The sequence below is a fragment of the Chiloscyllium plagiosum genome, unplaced genomic scaffold (genome assembly GCF_037043375.1).
Source record: "Chiloscyllium plagiosum isolate Xiang-an unplaced genomic scaffold, Cpla_swu_hap1 HiC_scaffold_3, whole genome shotgun sequence".
In the NCBI taxonomy this organism is placed as follows: Eukaryota; Metazoa; Chordata; class Chondrichthyes; order Orectolobiformes; family Hemiscylliidae; genus Chiloscyllium; species Chiloscyllium plagiosum.
In genome coordinates, this window is record NW_028270141.1 from 2,093,727 (window position 1) to 2,105,849 (window position 12,123).

The 12,123-nt window shown below is 43.3% G+C and overlaps 1 protein-coding gene across 13 annotated transcripts in view; it reads left to right on the forward strand.

Moving 5' to 3' along the window:
* The window catches only part of LOC122540353 (dystrobrevin beta), a 539,648-nt gene that overhangs the window by 52,916 nt on the left and 474,609 nt on the right, over positions 1-12,123 (forward strand). The window lies entirely within an intron of this gene.

The following is a 12,123-nucleotide window of genomic DNA, read 5'->3' on the forward strand; positions in this document are numbered from 1 at the left end:
CACCTGCCAACCAGTTTTCTGTTCACTTATTGCACTACCCTCAAACTTGTGTGTTTTAATTTTATCTCTTATCGAATCTTTTACATGGGACTTTGTTCAAGGCTTTATGAAGTCCAAATAAACCACACTCACTGGCTCCAGCACATCAACTCCATGTTTCCTGTCTTCCAAAAATTCTGGTTGATTTGTCAAGTACAATTTCCATTTCATAAACCCGTGCTAACTCCGTCATTCTTTTGAAAGTGCTTGGCTGAAGTCAATCATCTTTTATAATTGACTTTAGCATTTTCCCCATTACCAACCCCAAGCTGACTGGTCTATCGTTCCTGGTTTTCTCTCTTTCTTTTAAATAGAGGGGTAACGTTCGTCACCATCCAATCTGCAGGGACTGCTTCAGAGTCTATAGAATCTTGGAAAATGATCACCGATGTGTCTACTATTTCAGAGTATTTTCAGATATAGAATTTAAGTAATGTTCCCCAATCTATCATAGGCAACTCATTAGATTCAGGGCCCTAGTGTTAGAATCAACTGCCTCACTCTCCATCCTGATAAGCAACTCTCATATTATGGCCACTCATCCCCAAGGGGTCTTGCTCAACCAGATGATCAGTTATTTCTTTCACGTAACTCAATACACAGTTAGGATGGTCAGTTCTCAAGTTGGTTGATGAGGGAAGTAACAAGATGGAAAAACATACTTGACCCTATCCTTATTATTCTGCTAGCTGCAGATCCATCTGTCCATGAGAGTATCAGTAAGAGCGACCACTGCACAGTCCTTGTGGAGACAAAGTCTCACCTTCGCATTGAGAATACCCTCCATTATGTTGTGTGGCACTATCACCATGCTAAATGGGACAGTCTTTGAACAGATCTAGCAACTTAAAACTGGGCATCCATGAGGTGCTGTGGTCCATCAACAGCAGCAGAATTGTACTCCAGCTCCTGCACTCATGGCCCAGCATATCCCTCACTCAACCATTACCGTCAAACCAGGGGATCCACAATAGCTCAATGGAGAGTGCAGGAGGGCATGCCAGGAGCAGCATCAGACATAGCTGAGGTGTCAACCTGGTGAAGCTGGGTCAACATCCTGGAATTCCCTCCCTAATGGCATTGTGGCTCTACCCACAGCACATGGACTGCAGCCGTCCAAGCAAGCAGCTCATGACCACCTTTTCAAGGGGCAATAAAGAACAGCGGGCTGTAGAGGTCAAGCCATTGTGTATTTAAGACCGATATAGATAGGTTCCTGATTATTAAGGGGAACAAGGGTTATAGAGAGAAGGCAGGTGAACGGGCTTGAGAAACATTTCAGCAATGATTGAATGGTTGAGCAAACATGATGGGCTGAATGGTCGGATTTTGCTCCCATACCTCATGGGATGGTGGTATATTTCTAACTCAAGTTGGTGAAGGGCTGAAGAGGGATTTGAGAGTGGTGCTTTTGCCATGTCTTTACTGCGGTTGGCCTGCTAGTTGGTAGTATTCGTGTCTACGGTTCTGTCTAAGTAGCCTTTGTGAATGTCTGCACTGCCATGGAGATGGCACACACTGTTACTACTGTGCATTCGTGGTGAAAGGAGTGAACGTTTACATGCCAGTCAGTCCGGCTGCCTTGTTCTGGAGGGTGTCAGGATTCGAGAATGTTGTTGGAGCGGAAATCCTCCAGGCAAGTGGGTAGTATTCCATCACTCTCCTGACTTGATAGTGGACAGGCTTTGGTGAGTCCAGGGGTGAATTACTGTTGCAGAATTCCTTGCCTCTGGCCTCTTCTTGTACCCATACATTTCTATGATTAGTCCTGGTGAGTTTCTGATCAACCGTAACCTGCAGGATATTAGTCATATGAGATTCAGAGATGGTCATGCCATTGAATGTCAAGGGGTAATTATTAGATTCTCTCTGGTTGAAGATGTTATTGCCTCGTATTTGTACAGTGTGAATGTTATTTGCCCTGTGTACTGTGCTAGGACAAATAGCAACTGTACCTCTGAGACAGGAGGACTGGATTCATGTTTAAGTTACACCTATTGTCAAGGTGTGTCCTAACATTTCTGAACAGATTGATTGATTATAAAATATTTGCATTGGGAACCTCCTCCATCCCAAGCATCCTGGAACTGAGGTATGTGACCTCCACCAACCCCAACCATTTTCCATTGACCCAGGGATGACTCTAATAACCATGATTGGGTTTTACTAGAGCTCCTTGATCCTACCCTCAGTCAAAGGTAGCCTCAATGTCATGTGCTGTCCCTCTCACCTCAGCCCTGGTGTGTTTTGTTTTGTCCACGTTTGAATCGAGGCTGTCCTGAATCACATGCTGAGTGGCTCAGAGTACCAGGCAGCAGGTTAGTGCTGAGCAGATGCAGTTTGATGGCATTGTTGCTGGCACTTTCCATCGCTTTCCTGATGATCGAGAGTAGAGTGACTGACTGGGTGGTAATTGGTCGGGTTGGAGTTGTCCTACTTTTTGTGAACAGGCCATACCTGAACAATTTACCAAGTTCCTGGTAGTTGTCAGTGTTGTAGCTGTATTGAAATACCTTGGCTGGAGACATGGCCAGTTCAAGACTGTGGCTTTAGTACAATTGCAGGATGTTATCAGGGACTGTTGCCTTTATTGTATCCAGTGCCTTCCACCATTTCTGGATATTGTGCAAAATTAATCGAATTGGCTGAAGACTGGCATCTGTGATGCTGGGAACATCTGGAAGAGACTGTGATTGATTATACACATGGCTCCTCTAACTGAAGATTGTTGCAAATGATTCAGCCTTGTCTTGTGCATTGAAGTGCTGTGCTCACCCATGATGGAGGATGGGGATATTTGTGGAGCTGCCTCCTCCACTGAGATGGTAATTGTCCCCTCATGGAGCATTATGTTATGGGCATACTGGATTGGCTCTGCACTTGCAATATAGATCTGACAAATCCTGGAGAGGTCAGAGGTGTTGAAGTATGTTTCCGATCATATGAGAGCATCAAATTTGTCTCAGTGCACAGGACAGATTGAAATTGAAAATTCGGCTTCATTTCTTTCGGAGTATCGATCTGTATTGTTGACTGTGCTATCAATTAGTGTTTTAGTAGTTCCTGATCTCATTATATTGAATGTCATTGACTATGTATTCAGATTCAATATAAACTCAACTGAAAGGAATAGGGTTCAGAGCTGTGTATTGTGGTAATCTTTGTTCTGGAACACAGTCATCACAAGCTGAAAACTTATTGGATTTTTATGACTAAGTTGCATCAATTCAGGAAATAATAGCTGATGTGTCATCCTGGCTGTTGATGGTCTTTGTAATTATGTCTATCTAAGCAATGTAACTTGTCTCCTTTGCTATCAGGCTATGTAAAGGACGTGCCATAAATGGTGGCTTGACCTCAACCGTTACTAATTACTTAGGCTCTTAAACTCATCAACTTTTGTGATTAAGACTTTAGTTACCATGCCTTTTAGCAGCTCTATATAACAATTGTTTATTTGACCACCTGATTATTTTGGAATCGTAGAAATGAGGATTCAAGGGTTAGTGGTGCAGTGTAATGGCCTTTCCTCTGGACTAGAAGTTCCATGTTTAAGTGATGGCCATTAAGGTGTGTCAGAACCTGTCCTAACATGTTGATAATTTTGTTTTAGGATGGGATGATTTGTGGAGGATACCATCCCAACCACAAATCACCAGCGGTTGGTCCTGTAGCGTGTGATAGCAAGATTGAGCAGAATTTCAGGAAACAAACTGAAAGGTGATGGAAGTGCACTGGGTGTTGAAATGGTGTTTGAGGCTGATCAGTGGAATGTAAACAGTGGTTAGCACTGCTGCCTCAAAGGGCCAGGGACCCAGGTTCAATTCCAGCCTCAGGCGACTGTCTCTGTAGAGTTTGCACGTTCTCCCTGTGTCTGCGTGAGTTTCCTCCGGGTGCTCCGATTCCTCCCATGGTCTAAAGCTATGCAGGTTAGCTGGATTGGTCATGAGAAATGCAGAGTTACAGGGATCAGGTAGGGGGTTGAGTCTGGGTGGGATGCTCTTTGGAAGATTGGCATGGAGTTGTTGGGTTGAATGGCCTGTTTCCACACTGTAGGGATTCTAAAACAGACATTAGAAAGTAAGGGAGATGTAGAATGAAGGGAAAGGAAAGAAGAAAGGAAAATATGGCAAGGGGCAGGAGAGGACCATGTTGTGAAGATGTTTGGCAGGGGGATGGGAAACAGAGCTGTGGATTCGAGGTTGTGGTAGCTGGTGAACAGGCAGATACAGCATGCAGAGTGTCTGAGGAGGGATAGACAGTTGATGGGGCAAAGTTGCAGTCAGTGTGATGGGTTGAAGTGTGTCAATTTTAACACAAATAGTGTCATGAATAAAGGAGATGAACTTACAGCGTGGATCAGTACTTGAAGCTACTTTGTTGTGGCCATTACTGAGACTTAGCTGTCACAGGGGCAGGAATGGTTGTTGGATGTCCCAGCATTTAGATTCTTCAAAAGGAATAGGTGGAAGGTAAAAGAGATGGGGGAGTGGTATTGCTAATCAGGGATAGTATCACAGCTGCAGAAAGGGAGGTCGTCGTGATCTGTTTGTCTACAGAGTCAGTGTGGGTGGAAGTCAGAAACAGGAAAGGAGCAGTCACTTTATTGGGAGTTTTCTACAGGCCCCCCCCAATAGCAACAGAGACACTGAGGAGCAGATTGGGAGGGAGATTTTGGAAAGGTGGGGAAGTAACATGGTTGTTGTCATGGGTGACTTCAACTTCCCTGATATTGATTGGATCCTCCTTAGTGCATATAGTTTGGATGGAGCAGTGTTTTTTCAGGTGTGTCCAGGAAGGATTCCTGACTCAGTATGTAGATGGGAGGCCATATTGGATTTGGTGCTTGTCAACGATCCAGGTCAGATGTCAGATCTGAGATCACAACTCCCTGACCTTTACTATAGTCATGGAGAGGGATAGGAGCAGACAAGATGGGAAAGTATTTAATTGGGGGAGGGGAAGTTACAATGCTGTGATGCAAGAAATGGGGAGCATAAATTATGAGCCGATATTCTCAGGGAAATGCACAACAGAAATGTGGAGGTTGTTTAGGGAGTACTTGCTGATAGTATTGGATAGGTTTGTCCCATTTGAGGTAAGGAAGAGATGGTAAGATGAAGGAAACTTGCATGACAAGATGTGAAACATCTAGTCAAGTGGAAGAAGAAAGCTTACTTCAGGTTGGGGAGGCAAGGTTCAGACAGGGCTGTTAGAGGGTTACAAGGTAGCCAGGAAGGAACTGAAGAATGGACTTAGGAGAGTTAGAAGGAGGCATGAAAAAGCTTTAGCGGGTAGGATTAAGAAAAACCCAAGGCATTCTACATATTTGTGAGGAGCACGAGGATGGCCAGAGAGAGGGTAGGGCCAATCAGGGATAGTGGAGGGAACCTGCGCCTGGAGTCAGAGCAGGTGAGGAGGTAGTTAATGAATACTTTGCTTCAGTATTCACTAGTGAGAGGGACCTTGTTGTTTGTGAGGACAGCGTGACATAGGCTGATATGTTCAAACAGATTGATGTTAAGAAAGAGGATGCATTGGAAATTTTGAAAAACTTGAGGATAGATAAGTCCCCTGGGCCAGATGGGATATACCCTAGGTTAACCAGGGGAAGCGAGGGAAGAGATTGCTGCACCTTTGGTGATGATCTTTGCTTCCTCACTGTCCACTGGAGTAGTACCAGATGATTGGAGGGTGGCAAATATTATTCCCTTGTTGAAGAAAGGGAATAGGGACAATCCTGGGAATTACAGACCAGTCAGTCTGTACCAGGCAGGGTATTGGAGAGAATTCTGAGACAGGATTTATGATTATTTGGAAAAGCATTGTTTGATTAGAGATAGTCAGCATGGCTTTGTGAGGGGCAGGTCATGCCTCACAAACCTTATTGAATTCGTTGATGATGTGAAAAAAACACAGTGCTGAAGGTAGAGGAGTGGATGTAGTGTACATGTATTTTAGCAAGGTGATCGATAAGGTTCCCCATGGTAGGCTCATTCAGAAGGTAAGGAGGCATGGGATACGGGGAAATCCGGCTGTCTGGATACAGAATTGGCTGGCCCATAGAAGACAGAGGGTTGTGGTTGATGGAAAGTATTCAGCCTAGAGCTGGGTGACCAGTGGTATTCTGCAGGGATCTGTTCTGAGACCTCTGCTGTTTGTGATTTTTATAAATGACTTGGATGAGGAAGTGGAAGGGTGCGTTAGTAAGTTTGCCGATGACACAAAAGTTGGTGAAGTTGTGGATAGTGTGGAGGGCTGTTGTAGGTTGCAACAGGACATTGATAGGGTGTAGAGCTGGACTGAGAAATGGCAGATGGAGTTCAACCTGGAAAAGTATGAAGTAATTCACTTTGGAAGGTCAAATTTGAATGCAAGTTACAGAGATAAAGGCAGGATTCTTGGCTGTGTGGAGGAACAGAGGAATCTTTGGGTCCGTGTTCGTAGATCCCTCAGAATTGCCACCCAAGTTGATAGAGTTGTTAAGAAGGCATATGGTGTGTTGGCTTTCATTAGTAGGGGGATTGAGTTTAAGGGCAGTGGGGTTATGCTGCAGCTCCATAAAGCCCTGGTTAGACCACACTTGGAATATTGTGTTCAGTTCTGGTCACAGCATTATAGGAAGGATGTGGAAGATTTAGAGAGGATGCAGAGGAGATTTACCAGGATGCAGCCTCAACTGGAGGGCATGTCATAGATCATTACAGTGCAGTACAGTACAGGCCCTTCAGCCCTCAATGTTGCACTGACCTGTGGAACCAATCTGAAGCCCATCCAACCTTCACTATTCCATTTTCATCCATATGTTTATCCAATGACCATTTAAATATTCCACACCTCTACTACTCTCTGAGTAAAGAGACTACCTCTGACATCTGTCTGAGATCTATCACCCCTCAAATTAAAGCTATGTCCCCTCGTGCTAGCCATTACCATCCAAGGAAAAAGACTTTCACTGTCCACCCTATCTAACCCTCTGATTATCTTATATGTCTCAATCAAGTCACCTCTCAAAATTCTCTCTAATGAAAACAGCCTCAAGTCCCTCAGCCTTTCCTCATAATACCTTTCCTCCATACCTGGCAACATTCTAGTAAATCTCTTCTGCACCCTTTCCAATGCTTTCACATCCTTCCTATAATGTGGTGACCAGAACTGTACGCAAAACTCCATGTGCGGCCACACCAGAGTTTTGTGCAGCTGCAGGACGACCTTGTGGGTCCAAAATGCAATCCCTTTATCAATAAAAGCTAACACACCTTAACAACCCTATCAACCTGGGTGGCAACTTTCAGGGATCTATGTACCTGTACACTGAGATCTGTCTGCTCATTTATGCTACCAAGGATCTTACCATTAGCCCAGTACTCTTTCTTCCTGTTACTCCTTCCAAAGTGAATCACCTCACACTTTTCCACATTAAACTCCATTTGCCACCTCAGTCCACCTCTGTAGCTTATCTATGTCTCTCTGTAACTTGCAACATCCTTCAGCACTATCCACAACTCCACCGACCATAGTGTCATCTGCAAATTTACCAACCCATCCTTCTACACCCTCATCCAGGTCGTTTATAAAAATGACAAACAGCAGTGGACCCAAAACAGATCCTTGTGGTAAATGTGAAGTGAAGAAAAGTTGAGGGAGCTTGGTCTTTTCTCATTGGAGCGAAGAAGGATGAGAGATGATTTGACTGGGGTGTACAAGACGATGAGAGGCATCTATCAGAGGGACGTTCTTTACACAGTCGGTATAACATGAAGGGTTGAAAGGCCTGTACTGTGCTATAATGTTCTCATTTCTCTGTGAAACTTATTGCCAGGTGAGCAGAAGGAGGATGCTGTGAAAACAGGGTGGGGGAGTTTTTCCAAGGAAGAATTTTAAAAAGAAATTTACACACAAAAATGCCAGTCTTTGTATAATGTGTTAAATAGGGGATGAGAAAAACATACTGGGGCCTTCCTTCCGAGCTCTCCCAATTGGATGTTGCAAACCGTGGAGGGCCGGGGCTCCTGCTGAAGCAGTGACCGTCCATTGTGCCAATCTGCTGGGAGGTTCATTAACATCAGTGACACTGTCATACCAGTCCCAGTTCTATATTTAACCATGTTCTTCAGTATAATGTTGCTCATTGTGACTATAGTGAACAGCTAGAAATGACAAAATTTCACAAAGGCGGAATAGCTGGTGTGATAACTTTCTGTTAATTACAATTATAGCGCATACATTTGAGTGAATGCTGGTTTAAAACATTCAGTGGCAGGGAACTGGGTAATATACTAGTAATTAATGGTAGATGTCATAGTCATAGAGATGTACAGCATGGAAACAGATCCTTCGGTCCAACCCATCCATGCCGTCCAGATATCCCAACCCAATCTAGTCCCACCTGTCAGCACCCGGCCCATATCCCTCCAAACCCTTCCTATTCTTATACCCATCCAAATGCCGGTTAAATGTTGCAATTGTACCAGCCTCCACCACTTCCTCTGGCAGCTCATTCCATACACGTACCACTCTCTGCGTGAAAAAGTTGCCCCTTAGGATTCTTTTATATCTTTCCCCTCTCATCCTAAACTTATGCCCTCTAGTTCTAGATTCCCTGACCCCAGGGAATAGATTTTGCCTATTTACCCTATCCATGCCCCTCATAATTTTGTAAACCTCTATAAGGTTGCCCCTCAGCCTCCGACACTCCAGGGAAAACAGCCCCAGACTGTTCAGCCTCTCCCTATAACTCAAATCCTCCAACCCTGGCAACATCCTTGTAAATCTTTTCTGAACCCTTTCAAGTTTCACAACATCTTTCCGATAGGAAGGAGACCAGAATTGCATGCAATATTCCAACAGTGGCCTAACCAATGTCTTGTACAGCGGCAACATGACCTCCTAACTCCTGTACTCAATACTCTGACCAATCGAGTTAAGTATGCTGTCTGCTTTCTGTGCTGTAATGTTATTTCTGGGTATATACCCATTTTTGGGGGCATAAAAGTGTGAAAGTTTGAGGAGAATTAAACAGTACAACAAAGCTAGACTGGGAAAGGAGTATTGGTTGTGTCCAGGCTGCCTGATTAAAGTTGCAGGTAGCTTTGTTACTTCTCTCATTGTCTGTCTGTGGATTTTAATACCCTCCTCTCACCCCTGACCTCACTTTTGGAATCCCATTCACGCATTCTATGATCCCTGAAAGTTCCTGTTGATTCTATGATTGCCATTCCATTCAGAAATCATGGCGACCATTACGACATTACAAGTAAAATACTGTTTGCATAATTGTAACTTGGCAATGTGTTTTATAGACAAAGGTTAGAGTACGCTGATGTGATGTCGAGATGGTGGTGAATGGAGGAGTACATAAACCATGAATGTGAAAACAGTGACAGCTGCTCATAGGAACGGAAATTGAGTCTCAGAATAATCACATTCTAAAGGCATTAAAAAAATTGTTGCTTCCTGCATAAATACACAAATATTTAAATAAAGAAAATAAAAAACTAGAGAAATGTGAAGAGGTGAAGGGATGGCTCTTACCTTTCCCTCTGATACAGTCATCCAGAATAGGTGCACGCTCATCAAAATAGAAAGCTTGTTCAGGTGTCGGATTCAGGATGGCGTTCTCTGAAAGGGGAGTTGGTGAATGTGAACAGGACATATGTCCTGTTCACATTCACCAACTCCCCTTTCAGGGGGGCTAGGTAATTGAAAAATCCTTACTGTCTCATTCTGACTGCCGTTGAATGGTCTTTTGTTTGACTTTTAATACCTTTTATTAAGAGGCCTCAGCATCTTGCAAAAGCCAAGGTTTGGAATTGACACTTTTCCCCAAGCCTCTGATCCTGTTAAATGTAAATTGTGCAGTTTAAGATTATCCCAGCAGGCTTCGGGATTGTTGAGTCTGCTGCCAATGGCAGAATTCCGGCTTCATTGGTGAATTGTCAGAATGTGAACTTCTGCCTCATCCAGTTCTTCAGCACAAAACATGTACCATATTTTATTGCTCAAATAGTGGTGCAGACTGTTGTCTTTCAGAGTTGAGAATAAGAAATTTTCATTGTGAACAAAAAAATGCCAACAACTTACCAGACCTTAGGGCTGCTGTCTTATTAGAGAGAGAGAGAGATGACTGGTGGTGGTTTAACCTGAGGCTCACTATGCATCAGGCGAGGGAAAAGGTTAAGAAGGAGAATCCTTCATAGGGGGGGAATTGAGTCCATGGTGCCATTCTGCATCTGGTTACTTAACCCGACAGAGCTACATGGACCCCTGCCTATGAATAAGCAACTGTGCTAACATTGTATGGTCATTCCTGAGATCTGCAGCACCAGTGTTGGAAGTGATGCAGTGGTGAGTATTTACTTGGATTGATTTGAAATGTTATAAAATAACTGTCTATTGACTGACTGTGATGCTTCAAAATGATGATGAATGCAGAGCAAGTAGATTTACAGTTAGGTCATATTCTTTCTTCAGTAAGCTGCTAAGTTGGTTTTATTTTGATGACCGTTGCTCACATTTTGTTTAATGTAAGGGCTACCAGTATAAATGTGTTGTCAACAAAATCTTGACCTATGTTTACTATAATTAAGCAGTACAGTTAATAGGAACAATTTTGATGATTGCATAATGTTCAGCTCACTTTGGGCAATTGTTTCTTCCTACCTTTATAACTGAACAGATGTAAGTTGAGAATGCTGATTTGATATCCAGCTTGCTCTCTCCCAAACTGAAATTCTTGTATGCTGTGATTGCAATTCCCCTGACAACATGATCCAACCTCATTACACATTAGTAGATCTGAAATCGCCTGTTCTGGGTAGGTTCTACAATGTACTGCTATAAGAAGTAATCCCTCCTGAACTCTGGAAATTTGTCTTCCATGTTATTCTGACCCAGTCAATATGCAGACTAAAGTCCCCCATGACCATTGTAGGGCCACCCTTACAGGCCTGTACAATTTATACTTTTGTCTACTGTGAGGTAACTCGTTTAGGGACCAATCTGTTTCTCCGTCACAATCTATTCCACCTATCTCACAACTCTGCACCGATACCATCCTTTATTAACGAACCTCCCTTGGTCACTCTTTCCTTTGGGCCTGTTCTTCCAGAACATCGAATGCCTTTGAATATTGAGTTCCCAGTCTTGCTCACCCTGGAACCACATCAGTGTAATATTTATAAAATTACATTCATTAATTTCTATTTGTGTCATCACCTCATTTATTTTATTACAAATTCTGTGAATTCAGGTAAAGTGATTTTAAGCATTTTATTATTTACCATTATTAATTATTTATCATTGTTAATGGGGGAGGTGATAGCCTAGTGGTATTATCGTTGGACTGTTAAGCCAAAAACCCAGGAATGTTCTGGGATCCCAGGTTCAAATCCTGCCACGGCAGATGGTGGAATGTGAACTCTATTAAAAATCTGGCCTACATGTGATTCCAGACCCACAGCAATGTGATTGACTCTTAAACTGCCCCCTGGGTAATTAGGGATGGCCAATAAATATTGGGCTGAGCCAGCGACACCCTCATCCGGTGAATGAATAGAAAAATAACAAATTTCTGATTCTAATTTCTGCTGCATTCATTCTGCATATTTTCTACCCTTTCCTTTCACTTTGACTATCATTTCCTTCTTCCCGACTCTACTCTCTTGCTGCTTTTTTTGTTTTTTAAACATCCCTTCAGTTGAATCTTTCCCTCTTTCCTCCCCACCCTGCAACTAATTTAAAGCCCCATTTACAATCCTGTGATACAATTCACCAGGACACTGGTCCCAGCATGATTCAAATGAAGCCCTGCTCAACAACACAGCTTTCTCTGTCTCATTTTCCTCCAGTGCCAGTGACAAATGTCAAATATCACCCCTGTCATAGTGTGATTTGGACCATGACCAATAGCCTGGGGTTCTGGATTGCTCATGCAGTGACATTACCATTGCACCATGATAGCAAAGAACATTCACACTGCACAAGTGCCAGGAAATGACCATTTCCAACAAAAGATGTTCAGCAGCATGACTATTGCTGAAACCATCACTGACAACACCCTCCAGCTTACCATTAATAAGGAAC